The sequence below is a fragment of the Molothrus ater genome, chromosome 12 (genome assembly GCF_012460135.2).
Source record: "Molothrus ater isolate BHLD 08-10-18 breed brown headed cowbird chromosome 12, BPBGC_Mater_1.1, whole genome shotgun sequence".
Taxonomy (NCBI): domain Eukaryota; kingdom Metazoa; phylum Chordata; class Aves; order Passeriformes; family Icteridae; genus Molothrus; species Molothrus ater.
In genome coordinates this window covers 601,684-607,683 of record NC_050489.2, presented here as the reverse complement: position 1 = coordinate 607,683, position 6,000 = coordinate 601,684, and positions in this window count along the sequence as shown.

Sequence of the window (6,000 nt, the reverse complement as noted above, 5' to 3'; positions counted from 1 at the left end):
CAAACATTCAGGCATATTTTTCTAACCTTAGTTTTGTTGGACAATTGTAACCATCATTATTACTAATTTTAATATTACAATTAAAAGTCAAAAATGTCACAAGATCCAGGTTTAAATGTATAAACATGTGTAACTCCTGGGAACACAGGGTTTGTTATTTATCAATATTGTATTTAAATTCTGTTTCTGGTATTCTTGAGTCAAACTTTCCAATGCTATGTCCTACCACAAGTAGTGCAGTCCAATTAGATCCTCAAAATAATGCCAAGGTGCATTATCAAACTAAAAAGGAAAACATGTAGGCCTATAATCTAGTTCTGTGTACTTTATCATGACACCATAAAAATCATAGAGTGGTAAAGTGGTTTGGGCTTGAGGGACCTTAAAGCCCACCCAGTGCCACCCCTGCCATGGCAGGGACACCTTCCACTGTCCCAGGCTGCTCCCAGCCCCAGTGTCCAACCTGGCCTTGGGCACTGCCAGGGATCCAGGGGCAGCCCCAGCTGCTCTGGGCACCCTGTGCCAGGGCCTGCCCACCCTGCCAGGGAACAATTCCTCATTGCCAAGATCCCATCCAGCCCTGCCCTCTGGCAGTGGAGCCATTCCCTGGCTCCTGTCCCTCCAGCCCTTGGCAATTGTCTCTCTCCATCTCTCCTGCAGCTCCTCAGGCCCTGCAAGGCCACCCCGAGCTCAGCCCAGAGCTTCTCCTGTGCAGGTGAACAATGCCAGCTGTGCCAGCCTTTCCTCCCAGCAGAGCTGCTCCATCCCTCTGCTCATCCTGGTGCCTCCTCTGGGCTCTCTGCAGCAGCTCCAGGTCCTGGCTGTGCTGGGCCCAGGGCTGGGGCAGCTCTGCAGGTGGGGTCTCACCTGAGGGGCAGAGGGGCAGAATCCCCTCCCTGCTGCCCATACTGGGCTCAGCCCAGGGCATGCTGCCAGTCCATGACTTCATTGCACAAGTCCAGATGGGACTACTCTGATATAACTGACTTTTAAAAGCTTAGGAAAGTAGGCACTGGCTCATTTTAACATCTTGTGGGTATGGTCTTGAAATTGGGCCAGTATCTGGGTCCCTTCAGGACAGGTCTCAGTGCCTGGTGTGGAGCACTGAGCAGGCAGCAATGGCAGAGAGCATCCACTGGATCCTGAAAAGCTGCAGGAGGCCACCCCTCTCCAAGATGCTTGGGAAAGCTATGAAGAGTCACAGTAATCAATATATCCCTAAAGCTGAAGCAACTACAGAGAACCTCTCAGAGGTTTCTGCATGGGAGAGCATTGCAGGTGCTGCTTTCCATGGAAATGAGTTCATCTAGATGCTAAACAGTTTAGTGAGGGCTCCTTGCACATTCCTACACAGCAACGGTGGAAAATGGAGAAAGATGAGGCTTTCTCTGAGTAGGTCTTATGGAAATGAAAGCATTTTCCATGGATTAAGGGCTCTGCAGATCCAGAACATATGTAATTTTTTCCAATTTCTCTTTCCTAGGAAAGAGCCATTCAGTTGTGTTAAATTGTATGAAATGCTTCTGTGAAGCATTGCTTTGTGTTGTATAACCTGAACAGAGGCAGAAGAGGCCTAGTCCATGTGCAAATTCCCATTTGTTTCTTTTTTAAATACAGAGGTTTGCTTCCTTTGTTGATTAAATTAGGAGGAAGGGCGCATTGGATTCTCAGATGGAATGTGTTTGTCTCCTGGTTGCATTTGACAATGTGGCAGTACTTTGGGCATGTTTTTCACGATTTCTTAGCACCCACAATATTTCACTTGGAAAAAACCCTGACATTGTTTGATGCATTAAGCATCTGTGTTAATCTACCTCCTGATTTTGAAAAATGGAAAGCAAACAGCAACACATCTCCACTGTGGAATTGACAGAAGATTTGTAGGTTGGTTTTTTTGGGTTTTTTTTCTTAAAACCTAAAAAACATCACCACTTATAAGGAAAAAATAACCAAAATCAGCAAAGGACAAGCAACAGAAAGGCATTCTCATGATTTCTTATAGATGCCCAAAGGACACCATGTTTTTCCACAGAAGCTTGTTGGATATCTATCTGGGTGAGAATTAAAGGCAAATAGATGGCTGAGCTTCCTGTCTGTTGTTTTCAGGCTCAATCATCTCTTCTCTGAGTGGGATTTATGACCCCTGACTTGCTTGTACATGAAACTAAAAATGGCATTCAATATTTCATTTATATTATTGGAAAATAGAAAAAAAAAAACCAGCAGACTCTTCAAATAATTATCTGGGCTCAAGCAAAATGATACCATATTATACACAGGATTTTAAAAAGATTGCGCTGTGTGATCAATGAGATTTTAAACCCTGTGGCAGATTTATAGTAAAGAGGTGCCATTTCATTTTTTTTTTAACAAGTTTAATAACCGAGATTGTTTTCTTGTTTTATGATTGATTATTGTGTGAATCATCTGATGTTTTCAGTTGTGACTCATCTGACAAACTCCAAAGTCTGTTATATTTTTATCTCCTGATAAAATCAATAATAAAGAATTATAATCTTGGGGACTTTAAATAGTGAAGTGAACATATTTCTTTTTATAACTTTTTTACTCCATTAAAGCCACCATGTTTTTTCCAATAGCAGATAGATGTGCAAGCAGTGACAGCACGTGATTTATGGATAAAACTTCATAATTTTGCCATTATTTTGCTAGTCTATGCACAATTTATAGCTGTTTACTGAACTCGAGAGTGGTTGGTCTCTTGGATCATGGCTGTTCATATCCAGATGTGAAAATGCCTTTGATTATGGCCTTGTGTGGAGAGATAAGTAGCTCCCAGCTCCTGGTGCCTGGAATAGTGAGGGGACATGGACAGAAATCACCAGGAACAATCTGAAATACTCGATGCCTCGCTGGGCGAGATTGACTATCTCAAGCTGTGGGCATTCAATGAAGAAAGATCTTTGTGCTAGATAAGCATGACTGCTGGTGTCCCTCAGCACAGGGGGCTGAGCAGGGAGATTACAGGGACAGCACTCTCCTTTAAATCTTTCTGAGCACAGCCAGGGCTGTTCACAAACTGATGGTTGGTGTGCCCAATACACACAGAAACAATATTCCCAGCAGAAGTACATGCTAACAAATCAAACGTGATTTCTCCAGACAAAACAAGAAAATGGACCAAAAAAAAAAAAAAAAAAAAACCACATTGTGAAGATTACCTATTTTTTCTTAGATTTTGGAAGAAATAGTCAATCATTAATTGTACAGCACATCCTGCACCAAATAACTGACATTCAGACCTGGAATGAAAAGACATGATTATTAGCAGCTATTTAGCTGTGCTACGTCTTACTGTCAGATGTGTGTACAAGCTGTGCATGCTCTCTAGGAAGATGCAGTGATTTTTTTAAACTTGTTTCCTAACAAGATAAATTAATAAGCTATCAGTTGACTACATTAGAGGAATATATTCAGAGGTGTTATCCTGCTTGGCAGCCTGTGCAGGCAGTGCCTTACACATGGTTGGAATCACAGAACCACGGAATTTTGGAATATCCTGGGTTGGAAGGGACTCACAAGGATCATTTGTCCCTGACTCAGATCCACCTGGCCATCCACCAGGACCCCCAGGTCCCTTCTCATGGCTTCTCCCCAGCCCCTCTTTCCCAGCCTGTCCCATATTGTGTGTTCATACACATTAAAAAATGCATTTCTTTCTTTTAATGCACAGCGTCAGAAATAAATGAGCCTCAAGTTCCTCACTAAATAATGCCTTCTCTAAATGAGAAATTTAATTTTAGTATCTGTGTTTCTAAAGAACTTATTAGCAGAAGACATTTATAGGTTAAAAAGTTTATGAGGTCGGTCTGACTCACCCATGCAAGCCTTTTTTCCCCTTGGATTCTTTGTGCTGTAATTTTTGGATACTGGGTTGAAGCTATAAATAGTTCACAGTTGTGAATCTACACTGGTCAGCAGACCCTTTAGAATAGAGCATTTTTGAATTACTGCCCTTACAAATAATGTTCTCTGTGATAATCTACTTCAGTGTGGTCAAAATCACCCAGCTGGGGCTTGATCCCTTCGTGGGCCAAGTGTGTAACTCAAGGCAACCAAAAGTGTCCCAGTGCTTCTGGAAACCTCCCAGGCTTGAGAGATCCTCAGGACAAAAAAGCTGACCAGCCCAGTCCTGCCTGGCCTTCACTGCCTCTCAGCAGAGCTGAGGAAATGGGATGATGGCCAGAATGCTGCTGCATTCACAACAGTCACATACCACATCATAAAACTGCATAAAATAGGGTCAAAAGATTCAGAGGATTTTATGAGGGTAAGATGATCTCAAAGCTCAGTGACAGCAATGTTTCAGTGTCCATGCATTGCCAAACATCCTCAGATTTTATAAAACAAAGGCATGAGGGGAACTCTCCCACTAAAGCCTTAACACAAACAGACCCAGCTTTATAAGGTCTCTGAACACTGGAGAAAAATGAGCTGTTTTCTACTGCAGCCTAAATGAAACTGGACTCCATTCTGCTGTCTTCTGTGGGCAGGAAGGTGCTGGTCCTGTGGCCTGAGCCTGGATGCCTGGGTTTGGCTGACAGGAGGGATTTCCATCTCCATGAAGAGCTGTTCCACTTGGGATAGGTGTTTCCAGCTGACGGTTTATCAGTGTAGCCTGCGGCCTTGCAAAATGCTCCATGTGCATGTCTGAAATTTAAAACCACCCCCAAATCCTCTCTCTATGATTGTACCATTTCCATAGTTCAGTTTGTTTTTACTGTGATCCTCTTCCCACTTCAAAATTTCCTTTTCCCTACAGGTTTCAGTGCTTCAAGTCTAACCCCTGAAAAATGTTTGCATTGCTAACTTTGTGGAGATTCTGTATCAGATGTTTTGTGTACATTTGTTTTAACCTCAATGGTTTTGCCTTTGTTTTAACCTTTTTCAAGTAAACAAGGAAGACATTTGTTATTGGAAGAAATGGCTTTAGGTAGCAGCTGCTTTGAGCAGTTTATTATTTATGGTGTAAAAGCCTTGCTTCCTCACCACAAGGAAAACACTTTTGTTAGTTATACTCTTTTTACACACTTGTCTTCTCACTGGGCTGGCATTGTGACTTTAATTAGTTTTCCCTTTTTTGGCATTATTAAGAACAAGGTTTTTTCTCTCCTTCAATCCTGGTCACCTTTCATGTTTCCACATAGGATTTAAATTGTGCTTTGATTCATTAGCAAAATGACACTGAAATTGAAGGACATTTTGAACAAAAAACATTGTTCTGGTTTTGTGGAATATCCTTTCGTATAGACCTCTGCTTTTCCTGCTCCTTCCTGTGCTCCCAGCTCCTGCAGATAGCAATATGCTACTCATGTGCCTCTTAAATCTCTAATATTTTCCAGGTGAGAAGAAAAGTGAAGGAAATTGCAGGTCTGTTAAAGGGAGCTGAGAGAGAAGAACGCGTGTTGGCAAAGCCAAACAGGCCTGGGGGGGCTGCAGAAAACAGGGTCAAAGAGATGGAAAACGTTTCTCCTTTCCATTTCCCTGTGTAAATGTGCTCAAGCTGCTGAGTAAATGGGGTACTGATAAATTCTTTTGAGTTGCTAAAGGCTTTTTGCAGTTCAGTTCCTGAAGTTCACAGTTCAAGCTTTTCCATGCACCCCAAAGCAAATGTCCAACTTAAACTTGCAGCTTTCCTACCCTCATTTATAAACATACAGTTTCCTCGAACAAAAATTCTATTAGCAGAAGTGCGTGTATCCCTTTAAATGCTTAGAAAACAAAGCAGCCAGCTTCTCTTCAAACAAAAAATGGGTTAATTTACCCAGCAATAAGCATAATTTTTAAAAAAACCTTCAGATTCTGTAAACCCACAGTAGAAAAGAAACCTTTTTTGTTTTGGTTTCACAGATTTGTTATCACAGATGTTCTTAACCTAAATATATGGATATGCAAAAACAATACTGTTTAAAATATGTATAAACTTCCTTTATTTATGTCTGACACTGATTTTATTCTGACTCCAGGTTTCAAGCAGCT